Here is an 11,005-nt window from a genome sequence, read left to right as displayed (position 1 = left end):
TTTGGCAAGTCTTATTTTCTATATTTAAATAAAATTTGTCTTAAAAAAATGGAGCACAACCCCCCCTGCCCGCCAACAAACACACACACAAGGGTGAGGTATTCTCAGAGGCTGCAGCATAGGCACCAGTGGTAACAGCAGGCTTTGGAGGTGTGGTGGCTGTGTTGTATGGTACCAAAGACTCCCTCCTGGACCACTAGAGGAGGCTTTCTCACCTAGACCCCAGTGGTCCCCCATCCTTAGTCCTCCTTTCAGTCCCTCAGAGGCACCTCAAGAGATGCCAGTTTTCAGTTGGGCTGCATTTCTGCAGTGTGGGTCTCAGTAGGGCCAGCGTGCACCTTTGCAGTCAAGGCCAGGAAACAGCTGCACTGCCTCAAGCTCATCTGTCTGCAGAAGAGGTGGGGGAACTCTGAAACTATGACAGAGCCCACTTCGCATCACCCCCAGCCCCACCTTGGGTCCTCTCGACAGACAGGCACTGGGGCTGCTGGCGGAGAGTGCCAGGGTTTGAGAGGAACCATGCCAGCCCACATTCTCAGGAAGGGGTGGGAGACTGAGGGTAGGTGGGCATCCACAGTCCACCTTCCACACACCACCTCCAGGTGGGAAGGAGAAGCCAGGGACCCAAGGGCAGAAGGAGAGCCACTTGCTTCCCCAGACATTCATCACTCCTGTGGAACAGCCTAAACCCAGCCCGGAAGGTGCGACATCACCACATCCAGCAATTTTGCAAGTCTCAGTAAGATCCTGATCAATTGTGTGTGTTCTACTCAGCTCTGACTTCCGTGTAGTGTTCCTACTGAAAATGGCATAAAGCAGAAAGAACCAATTTAATCCAGGTTAGAAGAAAATAACGTGGAATGTCTCCTCTTTCACCCCAAGACAGCATCCAGCTGTGGACTTAAAACCTCTAATACTTTGATCTGTAACAGAAAAAGAGGCTCAAATAAAGGCTGAATGCGATTCTTGTTTCAGCCAGTCTTCAGCCTCAGGAAGTCAAATTTAGAGATTTTGACAGGACCTTCTGTTGTTTCACAAACTATGTGCTGCTCACTTATTGAAGGAACTTCAAAATTCTACTTTTTTAGAAAAGTTTCAGATGTGTTCCACTTTAAGCACCCTTTTTTCCACCAAGATTATTTTGGTTCCAAAGGCAAGAAACCCAACTAACTGGCTCATGTGGAAAAGGAAAAATGGAATATTCAAAAAAAGGGACATCAAACATGAGTGGATTCAAAGGCTCATATTTGTAAAGGCTTTAATTCGTCTTCCCATGTGACATTACTTTCTCCAGTAGACATATCTACAGCTGAGTGTCATTCCCTCTTTGGCCCAGTCACTTCATTTTTCCTGTATTAGTAACTGCCTTCCACTCTTCCCCAGTAGCATATTCGACACCTTCCGACCTGGGGGGCATATCTATTTGCGTTTTCATCCTGTCCAGAGAGTTCTCCAGGCAAAAATACTGGAGTGAGTTGCCTTTTCCTTCTCTAGCGGACCACATTTTGTCAGAACTCTTCCCTATGACCCATCTATCTTGGGTGTCCCTGCTCCGCATGGCTCAAAACTTCATTGAGTTTTGCAAGCCCCTTTGCCATGACAAAGCTGTCTTCCATGAAGGGGATCAGCTGCGGATGTGTCTGCTAGTGAAAGTAAAGAATAATACTGATAAAAATCTGTAAGGTTATGTCCATAAATCAAGGTAAATTGAACATTGTCAAGAAAGAGATGGCAAGACTGTAAAAAGACATCTTAGGAATCAGTGAACTAAACTGGACAGCAATAGTGAAGTGAAGTCGCTCAGTTGTGTCCAACTCTTTGTGACCCCATGGACTATAGCCCACCAGGATCCTCCATCCATGAAATTTTCCAGCCAAGAATACTGGAGTGGGTTGTCATTTCCTTCTCCAGGGGATCTTCTCAACCTAGGGATCGAAGCCGGGTCTCACACATTGCAAGTGGACGCTTTACCATCTGAGCCACAGGGAAACTGGACAGGAATGGGTGAACTTAATTCAGATGCCTATTATATCTACTACTACTTTATATCCTGGTGGCTCAGCTGGTAAAGAATCCACCTACAATGTGGGAGACCTGGGTTCGATCCCTGGGTTGGGAAGATTTCCTGGAGAAGGGCAAGGTGTCTCTCTTTCACTCCAGTATTCTGGCTAGGAGAATTCCATGGACTGTATATAGTGCATGGGGTCGCAAAAAGTCGGGCACAACTGAGCAACTTTCACTTCACATTATCCCTACTACTGTGGGCAAGAATCCCTTAGAAGAAACAGAGTGGCCCTCAGAGTCAACAAAGAAGTCAGAAATGCAGTACTGGGGTGCAATGTTAAAAAGGACAGAATAATCTTGGTTTATCTCCAAGGCAAACCATTCAATATCACAATAATCCAAGTCTTTGCCCCAACCAAAGAACCTGAAGTTGACTAGTTCAATGAAGACCTATAAGACTTTCTAGAACTAACACCAAAAGAAAATGTCCTTTTCAACATAGGGGTTTGGATGCAAAACTGGAAAGTCAAGAGATACCCGGAATAACAGGTAAGTTTGGCCTTGGAGTACAAAATGAAGCAGAGCAAGGGCCAACGCAGTTTTGTCAATAGAACACACTGGTCAGAGCACCCTCTTCCAACAACACAAGAGATGACTCTACACATGGACATCCCCACATATTTAATACCGAAATCAAATTGATTATGTTCTTTGCAGATGAGATTGAGAACCTCTGTACTGTCAGCAAAAACAAGGCCAAGAGCTGACTGTGGCTTAGATCATGAACTCTTTATTGCAAAATTCAGGCTTAAATTGAAGAAAGAAGGGAAAACCAATAGGCCATTCAGATATGACCTAAATCAAACCCCATATGATTATACAGAAGAAATGACAATTAGATTCAAGGGATTTGGTCTGATAAAGTGCCTGAAGAACTATGGACCGAGGTATGTAACACTGTATATGAGACAATGACAGAAACCATGCTAAAGAAAGGTTTTACAATGAAAAACCATCATGAACAAAGTTAAAACATACTCAAGATTTAGAAGAAAAATATTTATAAAATATATATCATACAGGACTGATACCCACAATATATAAAGAAAACAAGCAATAGAACTACAAAAATACTAACATGAGTATGGATAAGTATGAAATCACACCAGGCACTCTGGCTGCTATAAGAGACTGCCAGGGTGATTCCCAAAGTTGTCTGGGTTCCTGGTCATTGTGTCAAGTCTGCAGCTTTGTCTGGAAATATATTGGATCAGCCAAGACTAGGCTGAAAGGCTAGGATGATAATTCTGCTGGTGTCTGGATATATTCTGCTTTACTTGTAGTCCTTTTGAAAATTATGAGATGGATGGTAGCCTGCTCTTAGGAGGTGTGCATGTCTTTAATCCACATTGGCCTCTACATTCACACAGCCATCTCAGCCTGACTTTTGAACTGCTGAAACCTGGAGGGAGCAATAGATCTTCTGGAAATTCTGACGCTTACAGTTCAGGCTCTTCATCCATAACCAGGAACACACTGGAGAGGCTGTGGGGACTCCAAACACAGAACCTCCACTGTGGAGTGTTGATCACTCTATAAGGTATTCTGACGGCCTTCCATCTCTATTCTTAGAAAAGATTTGTCCAATATGACTTACCCAAATTCCTTGATTTATACAGTACACCGTGTTACTTCTTTTATGAAATACAGGCAAGTTTGTTATAGAATGGTAGGGTATCTAGGGAGGGAAAAAATTGAGCAATAATTTAAAGGGAGAAATGGCTCAAACAAATGGGGACCTTGAAACACATTCATTTCTTAGCAAGAGGTTCAATTATTTTGGAGTTTCATTTTTACTTTTCTTTAATTGTTATTTTATATTGCACTATAGTTGATTTCAGTCTCCTCTCCTTTTTCACTCTCTTTCACTCTTTCACTGAGGAGAGGGGAAAAGTTGGGAAAAACTCAAAATTCAGAAAAATAAGATCATGGAATCTGGTACCATATCATCATGGCAAATAGGTGGGGAAACAATGGAAACGGTAAGAGACTTTATTTTGGGGGGCTCCAAAATCACTGAAGATGGTGACTGCAACCATGAAATTAAAAGATGCTCCCTCCTTGGAAGAAAGGCAATAACCAAACTAGACAGCATACTAAAAAGCAGAGACATTAGTTTACCCACAAAGGTCCGTTTGGGAAAATCTATGGTTTTTCCAGTAGTAATGTATGGATGCAATTGTTGGACTATAAAGAAAGCTGAGCACTGAAGAATTGATGCTTTTGAACTGTGGTGTTGGAGAAGATTCTTGAGAGTCCTTGCACTGCAAGGAGATCCAAACAGTCAATCCTAAAGGAAATCAGTCCTGAATATTCATTGGAAGGACTGATGTTGAAGCTGAAACTCCAATACTTTGGCCACCTGATGCAAAGAACGAACTCATTGGAAAAGACCCTGATGCTGGGAAAGATTGAAGGCAGGAGGTGAAGAGGAAGACAGAGGATGAGATGGTTGGATGGCATCACCAACGCGATGGACATGAGTTTGAGTAGACTCCAGGAGATAGGGATAAACAGGGAAGCCTGGCGTGTCGCAGTCTATGGAATCACAAAGAGTCAGACATGACTGATGGACTGAACTGAACTGATAGTTGATTACAATGCTCTGTCACTTTCATGTGTATGGCAATGTTATTCACATATACATACACAAATGTCTATTCCTTTTCAGATTCTTTTCTCATATAGGTTATTGCAGATTATTGAATCAAGCTCCTTGTAGGTTCTTGTTGACTATCAGTTTTCTGTATTGTATATATTGTAGTGTGTATATGTTAATCCCAACATCCAATTTATACCTCCACTCCCAGCTTCCCCTTTCGGTAACCACAAGTTTGCTTTCTAAGTCTCTACATATATTTCTGTTTTGCAAAAAGTTCATTTATATCATTTTTAAAATTCCACATATAAGTGATATCATGTGATATTTGTCATTCTCCTTCTGACTTACTCAGTATGATAGTTGCTAGGTTCATCCCTGTATCTGCAAATGACACCTACTCTTTTTTATGCCTGAGTAATATTCCACCATTAGAGGTACCACATCTTTATCCACTCATCTTTTAATGGATTCTTAGCTTGTTTCCATTTTTTGGGTATTGTAAATAGTGCTGCAGTGAACACTGGGGTGCATGTATATTTTTGAATTATGATTTTCTCCAGATATGGGACTGCTGGATCATATGGCAGCTGTATTTTTAGTTTTTTAAGGAAACTCTGCACTGTCGTCCACAGTGGCCTTACCAGTTTACATTCCCACCAGTGGTGTAGGAGGGTTCCCTGTTCTGCAAACCCTCTCCAGCATTTATTATTTGTAGACATTTTGATTATGGCCATTCGGGCTAATGTGAGGTGAACCTCACTATTTTTGATTTGCATTTTTCTACTAATTAAAGGTGTTGAGAACAAACTTTAAAAGTATCCAGGCCTCCCCAGAGTGAGGTAGACTCTTGCTAGCTTCTCCAGCATTTACCGTTGGTATTTTAGGGATTTTCTCACTCTGCAACTTCTTCAAATTTGCAGTATTTTCCATGTTCACTATAATTACTGGAATATCAGAAAGGTGTGAAAAAATTGCATTGTTTCTATAAAATCCAGGGAAGGAGAAAAACAGTGGAGGTATGTCACCTGACAACTGGTTTGTGAATAAAGGTGTCAGAAGAACAGAGAGGCAATAGCAGGTAGAAAAATAGAGATCTAGCCCTGCCCTCAGGCAAAGAACAAGGGAAAATGTTTTCCAGGAAAGTGGCCAGAGAGAAAACCTGTGGGAAACATCAATGAGAAGGGGTCTTGGATGTTCCTATCCTGGGTTCATGGCCCTCAAATTTCAGATTCACCCAGAATCAGTAATGGCACTTAGAAACTGGATGCTGATATTTTATTAGTAAATTGAAGATATACTGACTTGCTTCAGTGTCCTGGCTTTCTGAAGGACTGGTATCTTCTTGTTCATTTTCTGAAAAACAAAAAAGGAAGATCAGACAGAATTGGCAAAGGGTTTCTAATCCCTGCTCCTCACTGAAGGGATGTAGGTGAGAGCTCAACATTTCTCCTCCTCTTCTTCCTCATTCTCCTCTTTCATTCTTAATTTCTTTAAGGTTTATATGTATCTAACAGATACCAGGTTCTAAATTTTTGCTTGTAAGATGAATAAAAAGATTCTTCTGAGATTATCTCTTGACTGTAATGTTCAAATATGTACTTACAAGGATGATACATACCATATATCCTATATTAACACAAATGAAAAACCAGCTTATATATCCATTCATGGAGGTTGGTTAATCATGCCATAGCCAGACACTTGATATATACAATGGTAAAACAAAACAATACCACCAACAACAACAAATAAGATCAAATAGATCCACATAGATCTATGAGCTAAAATGGAAGTTTTCAAAGAATTATGTTATTTGAAATGAACAGCAAGAGATCTACATAGAAAATACGATGTCATTGGTGCATTAAAAAGATTATATGTGTGTGTTTGTTGCTTAGTCAAATCTGACTCTTTGTGACCCCACAAACTGTGGTCTGCCAGGCTCCGCTGTCCATGGGGTATTTTCCCATCAAGAATATTGGGGTGGGTTGCCATTTCCTACTCCAGACGATCTTCCTGACCCAGGGATTGAACCCACATTTCCTGTGTCTCCTCCATTGCAGGTGGATTCTTTACTGCTGAGCCACCTGGGAAGCCTGTTCTTGCATATTAAGTTGCTTTGCTTATGTCAAACTCATTGAGAACCTTTGTACTATAGCCTACCAGGCTCCTCTGACCAGAGGATTCTCTAGGCAAGAATACTGTAGTGGGTTGCCATGCCCTCCTCCAGGGGATCATCCTGACCCGGGGATTGAACCCGCATCTCCTGCAACTCCCACATTGCAGGCAGATACTGCATCACTGAGCCACCGGGGAAGAACCATATATATATATTGTGCTTCCCAGTGGCTCAGCACAAAGGCAAGTATGGAGAATGTAACATGGAAACAGACATTACCATGTGTAAAATAGATGTGGCTTCCCTGATGGAGCAGATGGTAAAAATCTGCCTGCAATGCTGGAGACCCACGTTCGATCCCTGATTAGGAAGATCTCCTGGAGAAAGGAATGCCCAACCATTCTACTATTCTTGCCTGGAGAACTCCACAATTCCATGGAGAGAGTAGCCTGGTGGACTATAGGGTTGCAAAGAGTCAGACACGACTGAACGACTAACACTTTCACTTTCATGTAAAATCGATAGCCAGTGGAAATTTGCTGTATGACTCGGGTAACTCAAACCAGTGCTCGGTAACAACCCAGAGGGGTGCGATGGGGAGAGAGGTGGAAGGGATGTTCAAGTGGGAGGGCACATAGGTAAACCTATGACTGATTCATGTTGATGTCTGGGAGAAACCAACACAATACTGTAAAGCAATTATCCTTCACTTAAAAATAAGTTAACTGAAACAATCATCCTGCAAAGCAGAAAATGCCAGTTCAATCCTGAGTGGGAAGATCCCATAGAGACAGGCTTTCCTGGTTTCTCAAATGGTAAAGAATCCACCTGCAATGCAGGAGACCTGGGTTCGATCCTTGAGTTGGGAAGATATCCTGGAGAAGGGCATGACAACCCACTCCAGTATTCTTCCTGGAGAATCCCCATGGACAGATCACCATGGGCTGTAGTCCACAGGGTCACAGAGAGTTGGACACAACTGAGCAACTAAGCAGATGTGCATGTGGAGAAGGAAATGGCTACCCACTCCAATATTCTTTCCTGGGAGATCCCAGGACAGGGAAGCCTGGAGGGCTACAGTCCATGGTATTGCAAAGAGTCTGACACAACTTAGCAACTAAACAACAACAAGGCACAACTGCTTTCAAGAGGATGTCCAAAGGAGCTAACTGTGGTGGATCTGGGGTAAGGAACTGGAGAGGTAGGATATGATAAGCCTTTAAGAGCTAGTCTCATACTTTATGTTTAGTTTTTTCCTAACGAGCATATATAAGCAATATTTTTAAATTACATAACTTAGCAGTAAAATTTTTCAGTATCAATCATCGGGGACACTGGACCTGAGAGGACTAGTCAGGTGGAAACTTGAAATGGTAAATGAATGAAGCTGAGGAGGAAGACAAGAGAGGACCATAAGGCACCACCACTCTATTTCCTCATTACCAAACAGCTTTAAGACAAGTAGTAATCATTAGGGGAAAGGCAGTTTATGGTCCATGTCTCTCAAAATCAGAATCAACTTGGATACCTTGTTAAAAATACACAGCTGTTGTTCAGTTGCTCAATTGTGTCCAACTATCTGCGACCCAATGGACTGCAGCATGCCAGGCTTTTCTGTCCTTCACTATCTCCAAGAGCTGCTCAAATTCATGGCCGCTGGGTCACTGATGCCATCCAACAATCTCACCCTCTCTTATCCCCTTCTCCTCCTGCTTTAATCTTTCCCAGCAACAGGGTCTTTTCTAATGAATATACCCTTCACATCAGCTGGCAAAGTATTGGAGCTTCAACTTCAGCATCAGTCCTTCCAATGAATATTCAGGTTTGAGTCTGTAGGATTCATTGGTTTGATCTCCTTGCACTCCAAGGGACTCTCAAGAGTCTTGTCCGACCTGACAGCTCAAAAGTATCAATTCTCGCCATTCAGCCTTCTTTATTTTCCAAATCTCACATGCATACATAACTACTGGAAAAGTCATAGCTTTGACTAGATGAACCTTTGTCAGCAAATATATGTCCCTGCTTTTTAATATGCTGTCTAGATTTTTCATAGCTTTTCTTCCAAGGAGCAAGCATTTTTTAACTTCATGACTGCAGTCACAATCTGCAGTGATTTTGGAGCTGAGGAAAATGAAGTCTGTCACGGTTTCCATTATTTCCCCATCTATTTGCCATGAAGTGATGGGACCAGATGCCACGATCTTCATTGAATCATGGCTGTCTGAGGAGGCCTTGCAAACAGCTGAGAAAAGAAGAAAAGCAAAAGGCAAAGAAGAAAGGGAAAGATATACTGATGAATGCACAGTTCCAAAGAAGAGCAGGGAGAGATAAGAAAGCCTTCCTAAATGAACAATGCAAAGTAACAAAGGAAAACAATAAAATGGGAAAGACGAGATATCTTTTCAAGAAAATTAGGAGATACCAAGAGAACATTTCATGCAAAGATGGGCACAGTAAAGGACAGAAATGGTATGGACCTAACAGAAGCACAAGATATTAAGAAGAGGTGACAAGAATACACAGAAGAACTATACAAAAAGATCTTCACGACACAAATAACCACAGTGGTGTGATCCCTCACCTAGAGCCAGACATCATGGAGTGTGAAGTCAAGTGGGCCTTAGGAAGTGTCACTATGAACAAAGCTGGTGGAGGTGATTCAATTCCAGCTGAGCTATTTCACATTCTAAAAGATGATACTGTCAAAGTGCGGCACTCAATATGCCAGCAAAATTGTAAAACTCAGCAGTGGCCACAGGACGGGAAAATTCAGTTTTCATTCCAATTCCAAAGAAAGGCAATGCCAAAGGATGTTCAAACTAATGCACAATTGCACTCATCTCACACGCTAGCAAAGTAACGCTCAAATTTCTCCGAGCAAGGCATCAACAGTACGTGAACCATGAAACTCCAGATGTTCATGCTGGATTTAGAAAAATAAAATAAAATAAATGGAAAAAAAATTAAAAATAAAATTTAAAAAAAAAAAAAAGAAAAGGCAGAGGAACCAGAGATCAAATTACCAACATCCACTGGATCATAGAAAAGTCAAGAGACTTCAAAAAAAAAACTCTACTTTTGCTTCATTGACTACGCTAAAGCCTTTAACTGTGTGGATCACAACAAACTGTGGAAAATTCTTCAAAAGATGGTAATTCCAGACCACCTACCCTGTCTCCTGAAAAATCTGTACTCACATCAAGAAGCAACAGTTAGAAACAGACATGGAACAATAGACTGGTTCCAACTTGGGAAAGGAATACATCAAGGCTATATATTGTCACTCTGCTTGTTTAACTTCTGTGCAGAGTACATCATGTGCAATGATGTCCTGGATGAAGCACAAGCTGGAATCAACATTACCGGGAGAAATATCAATAACCTCAGATATGCAGATGACACCACCCTTATGGCAGAAAGTGAAGAGGTACTATGGAGCCTCTTGAAGGTGAAAGAGGAGAGTGAAAAACCTGGCCTAAAAATACATGGTATTGCTATTCTATACCAGATTTCTGAATAGAGATCTTTAGAACGGGATTTACTACTATGAAATGTCCACATGTTTCTAGTTGATTCAGTGATTCACTAATCACTGAATCATTTGATTCTCAAAAATGTTTGAGACCTGTAGGGATTACTGACCTTGAATTATACCTGTTATTAAATTTCCAGATTGCTGGGTTTGTGGGCCTTGTGGAGGTCTTTGTGAGCTATCCCCTAGGGATAGGCGTTGCTAATCCTTCCCAGCAGGAGGTGGGGGAGAATGTCGATTACGAGGACCTCTTGATGGGGGTGGTCCATGTTGAGGCTGATCTCCTTGTGGAGGTGGTCTCTGCTGAGGTTCACCATCTAGGTTTTCACCACGAGGAGGGGATCCAGGTGGTGATGCTCCAGGTCCCTCAGGAGGTCTCTGAACCTGCTCTGAGGATCCCTGGTTTTGGTTCTCTACATGGCACAAGAATAGAAGAATTTAGTGATGGAAGACTCCCACCCCTCATCTCTTACCAGAGATGACCTTATCAGATAGTCGCTTTCTCCCAGGACCTACTTCTCACCTATCAACTTCCCTCTTACCCTTAGCTTCATTTTGAAGTATTCCTATTCATCCATATACTGTGATATTGAATGTTAGTTCTTTGATCCTGAGACAAACATGTGTCTTCAATTTGGCTAGGAAGATGTTGCTGTACATATGAGAATTTTCAGAGGATGCCTCCAAA

The sequence above is a fragment of the Bos javanicus genome, chromosome 5 (assembly GCF_032452875.1).
Source record: "Bos javanicus breed banteng chromosome 5, ARS-OSU_banteng_1.0, whole genome shotgun sequence".
Lineage (NCBI taxonomy): Eukaryota > Metazoa > Chordata > Mammalia > Artiodactyla > Bovidae > Bos > Bos javanicus.
Note: the sequence above shows the minus strand (reverse complement) of the source record.